This window comes from Pseudophryne corroboree, chromosome 10 (genome assembly GCF_028390025.1).
Source record: "Pseudophryne corroboree isolate aPseCor3 chromosome 10, aPseCor3.hap2, whole genome shotgun sequence".
Lineage (NCBI taxonomy): Eukaryota > Metazoa > Chordata > Amphibia > Anura > Myobatrachidae > Pseudophryne > Pseudophryne corroboree.
In genome coordinates, this window is record NC_086453.1 from 212,862,996 (window position 1) to 212,883,604 (window position 20,609).

The 20,609-nt window shown below is 48.8% G+C and overlaps 1 long non-coding RNA gene across 1 annotated transcript in view; it reads left to right on the plus strand.

The window, feature by feature from the left end:
* Positions 1-20,609, plus strand: part of LOC134965432 (uncharacterized) — a 212,594-nt gene that overhangs the window by 191,025 nt on the left and 960 nt on the right. The window lies entirely within an intron of this gene.

Below are 20,609 nucleotides of genomic sequence, written 5' to 3' on the forward strand. Positions count from 1 at the left end.
CCGGACCTCGCCACGCCGCCGGACCCACCCATGCGCCGCCAGACCTGGAAAGCACATGAGAGTACCCCGCGGCCCGTCCCGCCCGTCCGTAGCTGTCAGCCGCCGCTGTCTCAGCCTTGCGCTGACACAGTGACTGACAGCAGCTCCCCTCCTCTACGAGCAGACTATAGGTTGCTAATGATCTGTTGTGACAGGAGGGCTGGGTTTGCCTCTCCCGCTGAGGCAAACCCAGCCCTCCTGTGTATGAATGTTTAAAAGGACTCGGTGATGCCAGGGAGGATCAACAGGTCGCCACCTTTAATGCAGCTCCGCAAGTGTGGCGGTGATCAGCGCTCCCCCTCTGTGTCCTTGGCTAAATTTTGCAGCTGTAAACTTCAATCTCAGTGCTCTCTGCCTGGTGCAATGTGCCTCAGTGCTCTCTACCTGGTTCAATGTGTCTCAGTGCTCTCTACCTGGTGCAATGTGTCTCAGTGCTCTCTACCTGGTGCAATGTGTCTCAGAGCGCTCTACCTGGTGCAGTGTGTCTGTGCTCTCTACCTGGTGCAGTGTGTCTCCGTGCTCTCTACCTGGTGCAATGTATCTAAGTGCTCTCTACCTGGTGCAGTGTGTCTCAGTGCTCTCTACCTAGTGCAGTGTGTCTCAGTGCTCTCTACCTGGTGCAATGTTTCTCAGTGCTCTCTACCTGGTGCAATGTGTCTCAGTGCTCTCTACCTGGTGCAATGTATCTCAGTGCTCTTTACCTGGTGCAGTGTGTCTCAGTGCTCTCTACCTAGTGCAGTGTGTCTCAGTGCTCTCTACCTGGTGCAATGTTTCTCAGTGCTCTCTACCTGGTGCAATGTGTCTCAGTGCTCTCTACCTGGTGCAATGTGTCTCAGTGCTCTCTACCTTGTACAATGTGTCTCAGTGCTCTCTACCTGGTGCAGTGTGTCTCAGTGCTCTCTACCTGGTGCAGTGTGTCTCAGTGCTCTCTACCTGGTGCAGTGTATCTCAGTGCTCTCTACTTGGTGCAGTGTGTCTCAGTGCTCTCTACCTGGTGCAGTGTGTCTCAGTGCTCTCTACCTGGTGTAGTGTGTCTCAGTGCTCTCTACCTGGTGCAGTGTGTCTCAGTGCAGTGTGTCTCAGTGCTCTCTACCTGGTGCAGTGTGTCTCAGTGCTCTCTACCTGGTGCAGTGTGTTTCAGTGCTCTGCCTGGTGCAATGTGTATAACGTGCTCTATCTGGTGCAGTGTGTATTGGAGGATCTACCTGGTGCAATGTGTATTAGGTGCACTACTGTGTGGTGTAATGTTAATTGCCACTATTATGGGGCCATGCCCCTTCCCCACGAAACAACACCCCTAAATTTTTGCTGCGCGCCTTCGCCGCGCACTGTCCGTGTTTTGGCCTATAGGAATGGGAGCACCAAGCATGATAGTATGTACCTAAGTTTGCCCATCTGACTTAAAAATGTGCCCTCCCGAATGAAAAATGTGCCCTCCCCGTGATCAGCACCCTGCCCTAAAAAAATCCTAGAGTGAACACTAATTATATCGGCACACCGCTGTGCCAAAGTATCTCCATCGAGACTGCTGGCGGGTGAGGGAGCACTGTAGGTGTACCATAATGGTATGCTGGTGTCTGTTTTATTGTAATGACTGACTTGGAGTGCGTCCACTTTCTATGTGTATCTATATTACTATTGGGAAAGGTACCTGAGCACGCTGCTACTGTTCACCCTGAGCACCAGATAGCTACATATGGTATGTGTGTGTATATGTAGGGGGGCACCAACATTTATCATGCCTCCGGGCCAGAGGCGGAACTACCGCCAGTGCAACCAGTGCGTTGCACTGGGGCCCGACACTGTCCAGGGGCCCAAAGCATGTAATGAGTCAAACTGACTCATTACATGCCGCTGTGTGCTGCGGGCAACCGCTGCCCGCAGCACACAGCCGCCCGGACAGAGAGGATCGCAGCTGAACGTAACGGGGGAGAAGGAGGTGGAGGAGGGAGCCGCAGCAGCGCTGTACTACTGGTTGAGGCGCTGCTGCTGCTGTTTTCCGAGAACAGCCTATAGTGAAGCAGAGGGACAGCAGCAGCAGCGCCTCAACCAGTAGTAAAGTGCTGCTGCGGCTCCCTCCTCCACCTCCCTCCTCCTCCTTCTCTCCTGCCCGGGAATCGTGACCAGAAGCTGCACCGAGGAGCCTGAGCCAGCGGAGAGGGTAAGTATAATTCTTTCTTCTTTCTTTCTTTCTTTCTTTCTTTCTTTCTTTCTTTCTTTCTTTCTTTCTTTCTTTCTTTCTTTCTTTCTTTCTCTCTCTTTCTTTCTTTCTCTCTTTCTCTCTTTCCTTCCTTCTACAAAAAGGGGGACTGTCTGCCGCAATGTGTAAAAAGGGGGAATCTTCCTGCCGCAATGTGTAAAAAGGGGGAATCTGCCTGACGCAATTTGTAAAAAGGGGTAATCTGCCTGACGCAATGTGTAAAAAGGGGGAATCTTCCTGCCGCAATGTGTAAAAAGGGGGAATCTGCCTGACGCAATGTGTAAAAAGGGGGAATCTGCTTGCCGCAATGTGTAAAAAGGGGGAATCTGCCTGCCGCAATGTGTAAAAAGGGGGACGCTGTCTGCCGTAATGTGTAACAAGGGCAAGCTGTCTGCCGTAATGTGTAACAAGGGCACGCTGTCTGCCGTAATGTGTAACAAGGGCACGCTGTCTGCCGTAATGTGTAAAAAGGGGACGCTGTCTGCCGTTATGTGTAACAAGGGCACGCTGTCTGCCGTTATGTGTAAAAAGGGTACGCTGTCTGCCGCTATGTTTAATAAGGGCACGCTGTCTGCCGTTATTTGTAAAAAGTGCACGCTGTCTGCCGCTATGTGTAAAAAGTAGAGATGAGCGCCTGAAATTTTTCGGGTTTTGTGTTTTGGTTTTGGGTTCGGTTCCGCGGCCGTGTTTTGGGTTCGAACGCGTTTTGGCAAAACCTCACCGAATTTTTTTTGTCGGATTCGGGTGTGTTTTGGATTCGGGTGTTTTTTTCAAAAAACACTAAAAAACAGCTTAAATCATAGAATTTGGGGGTCATTTTGATCCCAAAGTATTATTAACCTCAAAAACCATAATTTACACTCATTTTCAGTCTATTCTGAATACCTCACACCTCACAATATTATTTTTAGTCCTAAAATTTGCACCGAGGTCGCTGTGTGAGTAAGATAAGCGACCCTAGTGGCCGACACAAACACCGGGCCCATCTAGGAGTGGCACTGCAGTGTCACGCAGGATGTCCCTTCCAAAAAACCCTCCCCAAACAGCACATGACGCAAAGAAAAAAAGAGGCGCAATGAGGTAGCTGTGTGAGTAAGATTAGCGACCCTAGTGGCCGACACAAACACCGGGCCCATCTAGGAGTGGCACTGCAGTGTCACGCAGGATGGCCCTTCCAAAAAACCCTCCCCAAACAGCACATGACGCAAAGAAAAAAAGAGGCGCAATGAGGTAGCTGTGTGAGTAAGATTAGCGACCCTAGTGGCCGACACAAACACCGGGCCCATCTAGGAGTGGCACTGCAGTGTCACGCAGGATGTCCCTTCCAAAAAACCCTCCCCAAACAGCACATGACGCAAAGAAAAAAAGAGGCGCAATGAGGTAGCTGTGTGAGTAAGATTAGCGACCCTAGTGGCCGACACAAACACCGGGCCCATCTAGGAGTGGCACTGCAGTGTCACGCAGGATGTCCCTTCCAAAAAACCCTCCCCAAACAGCACATGACGCAAAGAAAAAAAGAGGCGCAATGAGGTAGCTGACTGTGTGAGTAAGATTAGCGACCCTAGTGGCCGACACAAACACCGGGCCCATCTAGGAGTGGCACTGCAGTGTCACGCAGGATGTCCCTTCCAAAAAACCCTCCCCAATCAGCACATGATGCAAAGAAAAAGAAAAGAAAAAAGAGGTGCAAGATGGAATTGTCCTTGGGCCCTCCCACCCACCCTTATGTTGTATAAACAAAACAGGACATGCACACTTTAACCAACCCATCATTTCAGTGACAGGGTCTGCCACACGACTGTGACTGATATGACGGGTTGGTTTGGACCCCCCCCAAAAAAGAAGCAATTAATCTCTCCTTGCACAAACTGGCTCTACAGAGGCAAGATGTCCACCTCATCTTCACCCTCCGATATATCACCGTGTACATCCCCCTCCTCACAGATTATCAATTCGTCCCCACTGGAATCCACCATCTCAGCTCCCTGTGTACTTTGTGGAGGCAATTGCTGCTGGTCAATGTCTCCGCGGAGGAATTGATTATAATTCATTTTAATGAACATCATCTTCTCCACATTTTCTGGATGTAACCTCGTACGCCGATTGCTGACAAGGTGAGCGGCGGCACTAAACACTCTTTCGGAGTACACACTTGTGGGAGGGCAACTTAGGTAGAATAAAGCCAGTTTGTGCAAGGGCCTCCAAATTGCCTCTTTTTCCTGCCAGTATAAGTACGGACTGTGTGACGTGCCTACTTGGATGCGGTCACTCATATAATCCTCCACCATTCTATCAATGTTGAGAGAATCATATGCAGTGACAGTAGACGACATGTCCGTAATCGTTGTCAGGTCCTTCAGTCCGGACCAGATGTCAGCATCAGCAGTCGCTCCAGACTGCCCTGCATCACCGCCAGCGGGTGGGCTCGGAATTCTGAGCCTTTTCCTCGCACCCCCAGTTGCGGGAGAATGTGAAGGAGGAGATGTTGACAGGTCGCGTTCCGCTTGACTTGACAATTTTGTCACCAGCAGGTCTTTCAACCCCAGCAGACCTGTGTCTGCCGGAAAGAGAGATCCAAGGTAGGCTTTAAATCTAGGATCGAGCACGGTGGCCAAAATGTAGTGCTCTGATTTCAACAGATTGACCACCCGTGAATCCTTGTTAAGCGAATTAAGGGCTGCATCCACAAGTCCCACATGCCTAGCGGAATCGCTCCCTTTTAGCTCCTTCTTCAATGCCTCCAGCTTCTTCTGCAAAAGCCTGATGAGGGGAATAACCTGACTCAGGCTGGCAGTGTCTGAACTGACTTCACGTGTGGCAAGTTCAAAGGGCATCAGAACCTTGCACAACGTTGAAATCATTCTCCACTGCACTTGAGACAGGTGCATTCCACCTACTATATCATGCTCAATTGTATAGGCTTGAATGGCCTTTTGCTGCTCCTCCAACCTCTGAAGCATATAGAGGGTTGAATTCCACCTCGTTACCACTTCTTGCTTCAGATGATGGCAGGGCAGGTTCAGTAGTTTTTGGTGGTGCTCCAGTTTTCTGTACGTGGTGCCTGTACGCCGAAAGTGTCCCGCAATTCTTCTGGCCACCGACAGCATCTCTTGCACGCCCCTGTCGTTTTTTAAAAAATTCTGCACCACCAAATTCAAGGTATGTGCAAAACATGGGACGTGCTGGAATTGGCCCAGATTTAATGCACACACAATATTGCTGGCGTTGTCCGATGCCACAAATCCACAGGAGAGTCCAATTGGGGTAAGCCATTCCGCGATGATCTTCCTCAGTTGCCGTAAGAGGTTTTCAGCTGTGTGCGTATTCTGGAAAGCGGTGATACAAAGCGTAGCCTGCCTAGGAAAGAGTTGGCGTTTGCGAGATGCTGCTACTGGTGCCGCCGCTGCTGTTCTTGCGGCGGGAGTCCATACATCTACCCAGTGGGCTGTCACAGTCATATAGTCCTGACCCTGCCCTGCTCCACTTGTCCACATGTCCGTGGTTAAGTGGACATTGGGTACAGCTGCATTTTTTAGGACACTGGTGACTCTTTTTCTGAGGTCTGTGTACATTTTCGGTATCGCCTGCCTAGAGAAATGGAACCTAGATGGTATTTGGTACCGGGGACACAGTACCTCCAACAAGTCTCTAGTTGGCTCTGCAGTAATGATGGATACCGGAACCACGTTTCTCACCACCCAGGATGCCAAGGCCTCAGTTATCCGCTTTGCAGTAGGATGACTGCTGTGATATTTCATCTTCCTCGCAAAGGACTGTTGAACAGTCAATTGCTTACTGGAAGTAGTACAAGTGGGCTTACGACTTCCCCTCTGGGATGACCATCGACTCCCAGCGGCAACAACAGCAGCGCCAGCAGCAGTAGGCGTTACACGCAAGGATGCATCGGAGGAATCCCAGGCAGGAGAGGACTCGTCAGAATTGCCAGTGACATGGCCTGCAGGACTATTGGCATTCCTGGGGAAGGAGGAAATTGACACTGAGGGAGTTGGTGGGGTGGTTTGCGTGAGCTTGGTTACAAGAGGAAGGGATTTACTGGTCAGTGGACTGCTTCCGCTGTCACCCAAAGTTTTTGAACTTGTCACTGACTTATTATGAATGCGCTGCAGGTGACGTATAAGGGAGGATGTTCCGAGGTGGTTAACGTCCTTACCCCTACTTATTACAGCTTGACAAAGGGAACACACGGCTTGACACCTGTTGTCCGCATTTCTGGTGAAATACCTCCACACCGAAGAGCTGATTTTTTTGGTATTTTCACCTGGCATGTCAACGGCCATATTCCTCCCACGGACAACAGGTGTCTCCCCGGGTGCCTGACTTAAACAAACCACCTCACCATCAGAATCCTCCTGGTCAATTTCCTCCCCAGCGCCAGCAACACCCATATCCTCCTCATCCTGGTGTACTTCAACACTGACATCTTCAATCTGACTATCAGGAACTGGACTGCGGGTGCTCCTTCCAGCACTTGCAGGGGGCGTGCAAATGGTGGAAGGCGCATGCTCTTCACGTCCAGTGTTGGGAAGGTCAGGCATCGCAACCGACACAATTGGACTCTCCTTGTGGATTTGGGATTTCGAAGAATGCACAGTTCTTTGCTGTGCTGCTTTTGCCAGCTTGAGTCTTTTCATTTTTCTAGCGAGAGGCTGAGTGCTTCCATCCTCATGTGAAGCTGAACCACTAGCCATGAACATAGGCCAGGGCCTCAGCCGTTCCTTGCCACTCCGTGTGGTAAATGGCATATTGGCAAGTTTACGCTTCTCCTCCGACAATTTTATTTTAGGTTTTGGAGTCCTTTTTTTACTGATATTTGGTGTTTTGGATTTGACATGCTCTGTACTATGACATTGGGCATCGGCCTTGGCAGACGACGTTGCTGGCATTTCATCGTCTCGGCCATGACTAGTGGCAGCAGCTTCAGCACGAGGTGGAAGTGGATCTTGATCTTTCCCTAATTTTGGAACCTCAACATTTTTGTTCTCCATATTTTAATAGGCACAACTAAAAGGCACCTCAGGTAAACAATGGAGATGGATGGATTGGATACTAGTATACAATTATGGACGGGCTGCCGAGTGCCGACACAGAGGTAGCCACAGCCGTGAACTACCGCACTGTACTGTGTCTGCTGCTAATATATAGAATGGTTGATAAAGAGATAGTATACTCGTAACTAGTATGTATGTATAAAGAAAGAAAAAAAAAACCACGGTTAGGTGGTATATACAATTATGGACGGGCTGCCGAGTGCCGACACAGAGGTAGCCACAGCCGTGAACTACCGCACTGTACTGTGTCTGCTGCTAATATAGACTGGTTGATAAAGAGATAGTATACTCGTAACTAGTATGTATGTATAAAGAAAGAAAAAAAAACCACGGTTAGGTGGTATATACAATTATGGACGGGCTGCCGAGTGCCGACACAGAGGTAGCCACAGCCGTGAACTACCGCACTGTACTGTGTCTGCTGCTAATATATAGACTGGTTGATAAAGAGATAGTATACTCGTAACTAGTATGTATGTATAAAGAAAGAAAAAAAAACCACGGTTAGGTGGTATATACAATTATGGACGGGCTGCCGAGTGCCGACACAGAGGTAGCCACAGCCGTGAACTACCGCACTGTACTGTGTCTGCTGCTAATATAGACTGGTTGATAAAGAGATAGTATACTCGTAACTAGTATGTATGTATAAAGAAAGAAAAAAAAAACCACGGTTAGGTGGTATATACAATTATGGACGGGCTGCCGAGTGCCGACACAGAGGTAGCCACAGCCGTGAACTACCGCACTGTACTGTGTCTGCTGCTAATATATAGACTGGTTGATAAAGAGATAGTATACTCGTAACTAGTATGTATGTATAAAGAAAGAAAAAAAAACCACGGTTAGGTGGTATATACAATTATGGACGGGCTGCCGAGTGCCGACACAGAGGTAGCCACAGCCGTGAACTACCGCACTGTACTGTGTCTGCTGCTAATATATAGACTGGTTGATAAAGAGATAGTATACTCGTAACTAGTATGTATGTATAAAGAAAGAAAAAAAAAACCACGGTTAGGTGGTATATACAATTATGGACGGGCTGCCGAGTGCCGACACAGAGGTAGCCACAGCCGTGAACTACCGCACTGTACTGTGTCTGCTGCTAATATAGACTGGTTGATAAAGAGATAGTATACTCGTAACTAGTATGTATGTATAAAGAAAGAAAAAAAAACCACGGTTAGGTGGTATATACAATTATGGACGGGCTGCCGAGTGCCGACACAGAGGTAGCCACAGCCGTGAACTACCGCACTGTACTGTGTCTGCTGCTAATATATAGACTGGTTGATAAAGAGATAGTATACTCGTAACTAGTATGTATGTATAAAGAAAGAAAAAAAAACCACGGTTAGGTGGTATATACAATTATGGACGGGCTGCCGAGTGCCGACACAGAGGTAGCCACAGCCGTGAACTACCGCACTGTACTGTGTCTGCTGCTAATATATAGACTGGTTGATAAAGAGATAGTATACTCGTAACTAGTATGTATGTATAAAGAAAGAAAAAAAAACCACGGTTAGGTGGTATATACAATTATGGACGGGCTGCCGAGTGCCGACACAGAGGTAGCCACAGCCGTGAACTACCGCACTGTACTGTGTCTGCTGCTAATATAGACTGGTTGATAAAGAGATAGTATACTACTAATATTATATATACTGGTGGTCAGGTCACTGGTCACTAGTCACACTGGCAGTGGCACTCCTGCAGCAAAAGTGTGCACTGTTTAATTTTAATATAATATTATGTACTCCTGGCTCCTGCTATAACCTATAACTGGCACTGCAGTAGTGCTCCCCAGTCTCCCCCACAATTATAAGCTGTGTGAGCTGAGCAGTCAGACAGATATATAATATATATAGATGATGCAGCACACTGGCCTGAGCCTGAGCAGTGCACACAGATATGGTATGTGACTGACTGAGTCACTGTGTGTATCGCTTTTTTCAGGCAGAGAACGGATATATTAAATAAACTGCACTGTGTGTCTGGTGGTCACTCACTATATAATATATTATGTACTCCTGGCTCCTGCTATAACCTATAACTGGCACTGCAGTAGTGCTCCCCAGTCTCCCCCACAATTATAAGCTGTGTGAGCTGAGCAGTCAGACAGATATATATAATATTATTTATATATAGATAATAGATGATGCAGCACACTGGCCTGAGCCTGAGCAGTGCACACAGATATGGTATGTGACTGAGTCACTGTGTGCTGTGTATCGCTTTTTTCAGGCAGAGAACGGATTATAAATAAAACTGGTGGTCACTGGTCACTATCAGCAAAACTCTGCACTGTACTGAGTACTCCTAATGCTCCCCAAAATTAGTAAATCAAGTGTCTCTCTAATCTATTCTAAACGGAGAGGACGCCAGCCACGTCCTCTCCCTATCAATCTCAATGCACGTGTGAAAATGGCGGCGACGCGCGGCTCCTTATATAGAATCCGAGTCTCGCGATAGAATCCGAGCCTCGCGAGAATCCGACAGCGTCATGATGACGTTCGGGCGCGCTCGGGTTAACCGAGCAAGGCGGGAAGATCCGAGTCGCTTGGACCCGTGAAAAAAAACATGAAGTTCTGGCGGGTTGGGATTCAGAGAAACCGAACCCGCTCATCTCTAGTAAAAAGGTCACGCTGTCTGCCGTTATGTGTAAAAAGGGGGACGCTGTCTGCCGTAATGTGTAAAAAGGGGACGCTGTCTGCTGTAATGTGTAAAAAGAGGAATCTGTCCGCCGTAAGGTGTAAAGGGGTCTCTACCTGGTGTAGTGGTGCTACTGTGTGGCGTAATTTGAATAATGGAGACTACTGTGCACCGTTTTATGAATTGGTATTATTTTGTGGCCACACTCCTTCCCCATGAAGCCACGCCACTATGTATTTTTGCGCGCGCCTATGGCGCGCACTGCCCCTGTTCTGCATGCAGGGGTGGGGCTCCGATGCCGTTTCTTGCACACAGTGCTAAAATGTCTAGTTACGGCACTGTTGCTAGGTATCCATTTCTCTGGCCCTGAGCAGGTCCCCCTCACCAGATCCTCTCCAGGGGTGAGGGGGTGGACTTGGATGGGATGGGGGGCCCAAAGCATTTTGTCGCACCTGGGCCCACCGCTCGCTAGTTCCGCCACTGCTCTGGGAGACTGGGACGAACTTACGCCACTGCCTCTCCAAGAAGGTAAACTAGATGCTACCGTGCCTGTATCTGCTGTGTTGTTTCATTTTCAGTTTTCCCAGACATATCTATCACTATTCATATATATAGTGCGTCACAGTGTTTACCTATTACGTGTATTCTACTGTGTACTCAGTCACATAATACCAAATTTATATGCAGGTATTGTACTCTGTGTGGCTTTATCGTACTAATTTGCTCTGTTGTTGCATTTGTGTACAGTGTCTAACAAGAAGGGCAGAAAGTCTGTGGACGCTCCTGCACCATGCAGAGCATGCGTCAAAGACCAGAGGGAGAAACTGTGTATGATGGTCTGTGTACTATGGCCCTCATTCTGAGTTGATCGCTCGCTATTTTTTGCAGAGCAGCGATCAGATAGTCGCCGCCTCTAGGGGAGTGTATTTTTGCTTTGCAAGTGTGCAAACGCTTGTGCAGCCATGCGGGACTGAGTAGCTCTGGACTTACTCAGCCCTTGCAATCACTTCAGCCTGTCCAGTCCCAGAATTGACGTCAGACACTCGCCCTGCAAACACCTGGACATGCCTGCGTTTTCCCTACCACTCCCAGAAAACGGTCAGTTGACACCATAAATGCCCTCTTTCTGTCAATCTCCTTGCGATCGGTTGTGCGAATGGATTAGTCGCTAGAAGCATTGCACAGCAACAATGCTGTTTGTACCCGTACAACGCGCATGTGCATTGCAGTGCATACGCTTGCGCAGTAGTAACCTGATCTCTGTGCTGCGAAAAACGGCAGTGAGCGATCAACTCGGAATGAGGGCCAATGTATCATACATGTCCCAGTCAGTACGCAGCTCCTGTAACCAATCAGGAGCCACCCTAGGCTGTGTTCACAAACCTACTGGGTACTTTGATGGAACGCTTTACGCCCCCTATGGGACCACCTGTGCCATTACAGCCACAAATTGTCCTTATGGTTAATCCGCCTTGGGTGGAAAATTTGACTAACCAGTTGCAGCAATTAAATCATTCCTTGGTCAGGCAAAAATGTACTCCAGGTCACTGTAGTGTCTCTGGGTCATCTAAGTGGACTGCTTCCTCCTAAATTCACAAGTCTCTCAGATGTTTCATCTGAAGAGGAGGGGGAGCATACTGTCCTGTCAGACACTGAATCAGTTGTTTCTGACGAGGATTCTCCATTGCAAATTGATGTCCCTGCCCTTGTGGTTTTTATTAAGCAAATCCTACAACTCACTGATGATGAGGATTCCACTACTGTGGCTAAGAAAACTGACATGTTTTTAACGGCAGAAGGTGGTTAAAAATCTATTGCCCCATTCTGACCATTTGGTGGACATCAGGCAGGAGCCTTCTGTCTAAACGGCCCGTGGATCGCTAAACTCTCCCTGCAGTTATGTAACAAGTGGGAAAATTCACTGCCAGCGGATTCTCATGTCACCCGCCGAGTGGTGTCGTCCACTCTGCCTGTCACCACTGTCTCTTCACTGAAGGAACCGACAGATAAGCGTGTGGAGGGATGCCTGAAATCTATTTACTCCTATACAGGTGCTGTCCATAGACCCACTATTGCTGCCTCTTGGGCTGCAAAAGGAATTGAAGCATGGGTTCAGGCATTAGAGGAGGAGCTGCCCGAGGATATATCTGACAATGCCAGAAAATACCTGTCTCACATTACCCCTGCCGCCTATTGCATTCAGGAGGTGTCCTCTGAGGCGGATGTGTTGGCAACCAAGGCATCGACTACGTCTGTCCTGGCTCGCCGTATTCTGTGGTTGAGGTCATGGAAGGTGGACCTCGACTACAAACAGACCTTGGATGTACTCCCCTTTAAGGGAGACATTTTGTTTGAGGAAGACCTAAATAAAATTGTGTCTGAATTGGCAGCTGCTAAGACTGCCTTTCTCCCAAATACTAATCCTTCTGCACAGAGGGCTAAAGGTACCACTTTTCGTTACTTTCATCCTCAAGGGAAAGCAAAAGGTCAGACATAACCAAAACAATCTCGTGCTCCCAAAACCACTAAGCCCAAGGCAAAGCAGTCCTGGGCGGCCCATCAGCCTGCTTCTAAACAAGACAAGCCTTCCGCATGATGGGGCTGGCCTTAACCCTGGTGGACCTAAGGGTGGGAGACCGACTTCTGCAGTTCACCCAGGTCTGGTTAATGACCACTTCAGACGCATGGGTGTGAGAAGTTGTCTCTCATGGGTGCGCAGTCTCCTTCAAGAGACGTCCTCCTCGCCAGTTTTGAACTATGGTTATCCCTTCGGATCCGTTAAAGGTGCAAGCTTTGCAAAAGGTTGTAAGTTCTCTCCTGAATACAGGAGTGGTAGTGCCGGTTCCTCTGGCCCAGAGAGGCAGAGGTTACTACTCGACCATGTTTCTAGTTCCGAAACCCAATGGGTCTTTCCGGCCTATACTCAACCTCAAAGCACTGAACAAATTTGTGAGAGTGTCCAAGTATGGAAACACTGTGCTCAATTATACTGGTAATGGAACCCGGAGACTATATGGTATCCCTGGATATACAAGATGCGTACCTGCATATACCTATTGTTATGTCACATAAGCAGTATCTGCGGTTTGCTATTGGCAACCTCCACTATCAGTTCCAGGCTCTGCCATTTGGACTGGCTATGGCTCCTTGGAACTTCACCAAGGTCATGGCCATAATGACTGCCCATCTCCGTCGCCAGGGAGTCAGGATCCTGCCGTATCTGGACAACTTGCTGATTCTGGCAAACTCTCACGATGTCCTCCTCATCTACAACTGACGGTTAGCTTCCTACAAGCCCACATGTGGCTCATCAATTGGAAGAAATCCACGCTGGTCCCAGCTCAGAGCATGGTGCACCTGGGGGCACTCCTGAACACACACAGTCAATTACTGTTTCTGTCTCCAGAAAAAGTCCTGAGAATTGAAGACAGGATAAGATGCTTCCTTTGTCACCCCAAAGTGTCGATACACTTGGCGGTGCAAGTACTTGGCCTGATGGTGTCGGCGTTCGACAATGTAGAGTACGCTCAATTTAATTCTCGCCCTCTGCGGAGGTTAATCCTTTCCAACTAAGATGGCCTACCTCATCGGATCATATCTCACATGATCACTTTGACTCCAGAGGTTCGTCTGTCGCTGAACTGGTGGTTACAAGACCAGCAATTGAGCAGGATCCGTCCCTTCTGGATCCCTGACTGGGTCCTGCTGACAATGGACGCCAGTCTGAGGGGATGGGGTGCGGTGTTGGAGCAACACTCTTTTAAGGGTCGCTGTACCAAGGAGGAGTCATTCCTCCCAATAAACATTCCGGAGTTTCGGGCGGTGTTCAATACATTGATTCTCGCCCTGCCTCTGCTACAGAACAGGTCGGTTCAAGTACAGTCAGACAATGCCACTACGGTGGCATACATAAACCATCAAGGTGGCACTCGAAGCCACATGGCTATGATGGAAGTGTCAAAAATTCTAAGTTGGGTGGAACGCCATCTGCCAGCAATATCAGCAGTGTTCATTCCGGGCAGACCAACAGAAAAAAGGGAATTATGTGGAGCGCCTGTGTCAGATCTGAACAATTTGATTATTCCTTTGAATGACAATAATTGAGCCCACGTTCGCTTTACTCCAGGGGCTGTATATACCCCTAAAAATGGAAGTACATAAAAACAAAAGGCAGAAGAGACAAGCGCTCAAGGGTTCATATTATGTCAGAAAACATATACAGAGCCGATAATGATATTCAAAATGTATTAATACTAAAAGTAACATAAAAATGTTAAATCTTAAATGATAATTTACAATAGATATTAAATTGCTGGCCAGCGGTTTCACTAAGGCAATTAGAAAGATTCAGTTGTCCTCTATGAGGAGTCTTGATCTTCAGAAGCTGCACTGTTACAACATCATCATATGAAACTTAGTATCAGTCAGTGAAGTAACTGTTGCACGTGAGGAGTAAGAGATGTAGCGGCTGTGAAATAGCGTTTTGAAAATTCCAATTACCTCCTTTCAAGATACAGCGGTGTGGTTCTGCCCCCAGTGCCGAGCGTCCTCGGCAATAGGAAGTTTGTCCACGGGGGTTACCTTGTCTTTTCACCGTCTGTAGGAGCAGGTTATTCCGCAGGAGGAAAGCTGGAGACGGACCTTTTGTGCTGATGCTGATTCCGTCACAAGATGTCACGGCACATAGCGGGATGGACAGATGGCAAAGTCCTGATGTTTGCCCGCTCTATTGAGCCGTATAGCTCCGTACACCTCCGTGCTTGCCAAAGGTACTGCTGCCGCTGCGAACAAGTGGGTGGAGACTGACGCGTTTCGTCACGGAAGCACGCGACCTTTTCAAAGTGATACCTCCTCACCCTGGGACAAAACGTCAGAGCTTCTCATTCCCCACCCACTACAAAGAGCCAAATTTGGAGCAGGAGTAGGGGAGCAGCAGATCCTACCAGGATAGGATCTGCTGCTCCCCTACTCCGGCTCCAAATTTGGCTGTTTGTAGTGGGTGGGGAATGAGAAGCTCTGACGTTTTGTCCCAGGGTGAGGAGGTATCACTTTGAAAAGGTTGCGTGCTTCCGTGACGAAGCGCGTCAGTCTCCACCCACTTGTTCGCAGCGGCAGCAGTACCTTTGGCAAGCATGGAGGTGTACGGAGCTATACGGCTCAATAGAGCGGGCAAACATCAGGACTTTGCCATCTGTCCATCCCGCTATGTGCCGTGACATCTTGTGACGGAATCAGCATCAGCACAAAAGGTCCGTCTCCAGCTTTCCTCCTGCGGAATAACCTGCTCCTACAGACGGTGAAAAGACAAGGTAACCCCCGTGGACAAACTTCATATTGCCGAGGACGCTCGGCACTGGGGGCAGAACCACACCGCTGTATCTTGAAAGGAGGTAATTGGAGTTTTCAAAACGCTATTTCACAGCCGCTACATCTCTTACTCCTCACGTGCAACAGTTACTTCACTGACTGATACTAAGTTTCATATGATGATGTTGTAACAGTGCAGCTTCTGAAGATCAAGACTCCTCATAGAGGACAACTGAATCTTTCTAATTGCCTTAGTGAAACCGCTGGCCAGCAATTTAATATCTATTGTAAATTATCATTTAAGATTTAACATTTTTATGTTACTTTTAGTATTAATAAATTTTGAATATCATTATCGGCTCTGTATATGTTTTCTGACATAATATGAACCCATGAGCGCTCGTCTCTTCTGCCTTTTGTTCATTCCGGGCGTCCTAAACTGGGAAGCGGACTTCCTCAGTCACCAGGACGTGTATGCCGGAGAGTTGAGCCTTCATCCAGAAGTCTTTAAACTCCTAGTGGACAAGTGCGGCCTACCAGATGTAGACCTGATGGCATCTCGATACAATCACAAGGTTCCGGTCTTCGGATCAAGGACCAGGGATCCTCAAGCAGTGTTCGTGGACGCACTGACAATTCCATGGAACTTTCGGCTGCCCTACATGTTCCCTCCAGTGTCACTCCTGCACACGGTCCTGCAGAAGTTCAAACAAGAAGGAGGATTTCTACTTGTAGTCGCTCCAGCGTGGCCCAGATGGCATAGTTCTCAGACCTGCAGGGTCTGTTGACAAAGCGTGCTCTTCTACTTCCTCAGTGCCCAGACCTCCTCATACAGGGCCCATGTCTTTACCCGGACCTGGTCAGGCTGGCATTGACGGTGTGGCTCTTAAAGCATCACTCCTGAGAGCCAAAGGATTCTCTGAGGCGGTCATCCAAACTATGTTAAAATCCCATAAACTGGCTTCAGCTCGGAATTTATTACAGGGTCTGGAATTCTTACTTCACCTGGTGTGCTAATAAGAATTATGATGCATGCAGATTTAGAACTTCCAGAATTCTGACTTTTCTGCAAAGAGGCCTGGACTTAGGCCCTCGTCTGGCCTCCCTCAAGGTTCACATATCTGCTTTGTCGGTATGGTTTCAGAGAAAAATTGCGTCTTACCTGACGTTCATACATTCACTCATTCACTCACTCAGGGTGTCTTACGGATTCAGCCTCCCTATATCCCTCCTGTGGCTCCATGGGATCTGTCTGTTGTCCTGAATGCCCTGCCATTTGAACCTCTTGAGATGGTGGACCTTAAATGGCTCACGGCCAAGGTCTTGTTTTTACTGGCTATTGCCTCTGCTAGAAGGGTGTCGGACCTAGGCATATTGTCCTGTCATCCACCCTTTCTAATATTTAATTGTGACTGAGAAGTTCTTAGAATGCAACCAGGTTCTGAGGCGGAACTACCGCCAGTGCAACCAGTGCGTTGCACTGGGGCCCGCCTCTGTCCAGGGGCCCAAAGCATGTAATGAGTCAAACTGACTCATTACATGCCGCTGTGTGCTGCGGGCAACCGCTGCCAGCAGCACACAGCCGCCCGGACAGAGAGGAGAGGAGCGCAGCGGTACGGGGGAAGGAGGAGGAGGGAGGTGGAGGAGGGAGCCGCAGCAGCGCTTTGCTACTGGTTGAGGTGCTGCTACTGCTGTCCCTCTGCTTCACTATAGGCTGTCTTCCGAGAACAGCCTATAGTGAAGCAGAGGGACAGCAGCAGCAGCGCCTCCACCAATAACACAGCGCTGCTGCGGCTCCCTCCTCCACCTCCCTCCTCCTCCTTCTCTCCTGCCCGGGAATCGTGACCAGAAGCTACACAGAGGAGCCTGAGCCAGCGGAGAGGGTAAGTATAATTCTTTCTTTCTTTCTCTCTTTCCTTCCTTCTACAAAAAGGGGGACTGTCTGCCGCAATGTGTAAAAAGGGGGAATCTTCCTGCCGCAATGTGTAAAAAGGGGGAATCTGCCTGCCGTAATGTGTAAAAAGGGGGACGCTGTCTGCCATAATGTGTAACAAGGGCACGCTGTCTGCCGTTATGTGTAAAAAGTGTACGCTGTCTGCCGCTTTGTGTAAAAAGTGTACGCTGTCTGCCGCTATGTGTAACAAGGGCACGCTGTCTGCCGTTATGTGTAAAAAGGGGACACTGTCTGCCGTTATGTGTAAAAAGTGCACGCTGTCTGCCGCTATGTGTAAAAAGGGCACGCTGTCTGCCGTTATGTGTAAAAAGTGCACGCTGTCTGCCGCTACGTGTAAAAAGGGCACGCTGTCTGCCGTTATGTGTAAAAAGGGGGACGCTGTCTGCCGTAATGTGTAAAAAGGGGACGCTGTCTGCTGTAATGTGTAAAAAGATGAATCTGTCCGCCGTAAGGTGTAAAAGGGTCTCTACCTGGTGTAGTGGTGCTACTGTGCGGCGTAATTTGAATAATGGAGACTACTGTGCACCGTTTTATGAATTGGTATTATTTTGTGGCCACACCCCTTCAACACATCTAGTTACGGCACTGTTCCTAGGTATCCATTTCTCTGGCCAGGGGGACTGTCTGCCGCAATGTGTAAAAAGGGGGAATCTTCCTGCCGCAATGTGTAAAAAGGGGGAATCTGCCTGCCGTAATGTGTAAAAAGGGGGACGCTGTCTGCCATAATGTGTAACAAGGGCACGCTGTCTGCCGTTATGTGTAAAAAGGGCACGCTGTCTGCCGTTATGTGTAAAAAGTGCACGCTGTCTGCCGCTACGTGTAAAAAGGGCACGCTGTCTGCCGTTATGTGTAAAAAGGGGGACGCTGTCTGCCGTAATGTGTAAAAAGGGGACGCTGTCTGCTGTAATGTGTAAAAAGAGGAATCTGTCCGCCGTAAGGTGTAAAAGGGTCTCTACCTGGTGTAGTGGTGCTACTGTGCGGCGTAATTTGAATAATGGAGACTACTGTGCACCGTTTTATGAATTGGTATTATTTTGTGGCCACACCCCTTCAACACGTCTAGTTACGGCACTGTTCCTAGGTATCCATTTCTCTGGCCAGGGGGACTGTCTGCCGCAATGTGTAAAAAGGGGGAATCTTCCTGCCGCAATGTGTAAAAAGGGGGAATCTTCCTGCCGCAATGTGTAAAAAGGGGGAATCTGCCTGCCGTAATGTGTAAAAAGGGGGACGCTGTCTGCCATAATGTGTAACAAGGGCACGCTGTCTGCCGTTATGTGTAAAAAGTGTACGCTGTCTGCCACTTTGTGTAAAAAGTGTATGCTGTCTGCCGCTATGTGTAACAAGGGCACGCTGTCTGCCGTTATGTGTAAAAAGGGGACGCTGTCTGCCGTTATGTGTAAAAAGTGCACGCTGTCTGCCGCTATGTGTAAAAAGGGCACGCTGTCTGCCGTTATGTGTAAAAAGTGCACGCTGTCTGCCGCTACGTGTAAAAAGGGCACGCTGTCTGCCGTTATGTGTAAAAAGGGGGACGCTGTCTGCCGTAATGTGTAAAAAGGGGACGCTGTCTGCTGTAATGTGTAAAAAGAGGAATCTGTCCGCCGTAAGGTGTAAAAGGGTCTCTACCTGGTGTAGTGGTGCTACTGTTCGGCGTAATTTGAATAATGGAGACTACTGTGCACCGTTTTATGAATTGGTATTATTTTGTGGCCACACCCCTTCAACACGTCTAGTTACGGCACTGTTCCTAGGTATCCATTTCTCTGGCCCTGAGCAGGTCCCCCTCACCAGATCCTCTCCAGGGTTGAGGGGGTGGACTTGGATGGGATGGGGAGGGGGCCCAAAGCATTTTGTCGCACCTGGGCCCACCGCTCGCTAGATCCGCCACTGCCCAGGTTATTTACCTTAGGTGGTGTCATCTTTTCATCTTAACCAAGAGATGTGGTTCCGGCCTTTGGCCCTCATTCCGAGTTGATCGCTACCTGCCGTTGTTCGCTGCGTAGCGATCATTAAAAAAAACAGCAAATCTGCGCATGCGTATGCACTGCAATGCGCACGCATGGCGTACGGGTACAAAGAGCATTGTGGTTTTGCACAGGTTCTAGCAACGCTTTCAGTTGCACTGGCGGACGCAAGGAGATTGACAAGAAGTGGGAGTTTCTGGGTGTCGACTGACCATTTTCTGGGAGTATTTGGAAAAATGCAGGCGAGGCTAGGCATTTGCTGGCCTAGCTGGGCGGGTATCTGACTTCATTACCATGTCATTCTTCGCAGCAACCATAGCACAGAATAAGTAACTACAGGGCTGGTCTTGTTTTGCACAAAATGTGTTTGCAGCCGCTCTGCTGCACAGGTGTTCACACTCCTGCAAAGTGAAAATACACTCCCCCGTGGGGGCGGCGACTATGCGTTTGCACGTCTGCTAAAAGTAGCTAGGGAGCAATCAACTCGGAATGAGGGCCATTATCTCTTCTGATTTATCCTCCAAAGGGCGGTCTTTGGATGTGGTACGGGATCTCTGTATATATGTGGAGAGGCCTGCCTCTATCAGGAGGTCAGACTCTCTTTTTGTCTTGTTTGGTTTTCACAAACATGGCAGGCCTGCGAATAAGCAAACCTTGGCAGATGGATTAGAATACACAAGCTCCTGCTGCTATTAATGCCCATTCTACTCAATCTGTTGGACCTTCTTGGGCGGCTCGCTGTGGCACGTCCGCAGAACAGTTATGCAAGGCGGCTACGTGGTCCTCTGTGAACACATTTATTAGGTTCTATGCCTTTGATACTTCTGCCTCCCAGTATGCTTCATTTGGATGCCGGGTTCTCATACCTGCTAAGGCGCATCCCCTCCCTTGAGGAACTGCTTTAGGACATCCCTGATGTTTCCCTGTGGAAACCAATGTAACCTGCTGCAGAAAAGGAGAGTTATGGTAGACTTACCATTGTTAACTCTCTTTCTGCGAATTACATTGGGTTCCACAGTGCGCCCACCCTGACGCACCTAGCTTCTATGGGTTTGTGTAGCATTATCCGCTGGTCCCTTCTCCTGTCATGAGAATGTGGTTCTATGTACTAACATTTACCTTCTTTCTTATCTGCTCCTGCATTGGACTGGTTAATGAAACTGAGCTCACAGTGCCTGGAGGCGGGATTATAGAGGATGCCCCAATGCATCTTGGGAAAGCCTAAAGCTTTAGCCTGTCGGTGCCTTTGGATAAAGATCCACTCTACACCCCGATGTTTCCCTGTGGAACCCAGTGTACCTCGCAGAGAGTTAACAATGGTAAGTCTACCATAACTCTCTTTTATGTGCAAATGTCCGTTTGGGCACCTCTTAAAATGCGTTTAACCCTCAGTCGGGTGCAGCTGGCCTGACAGGCGCCGC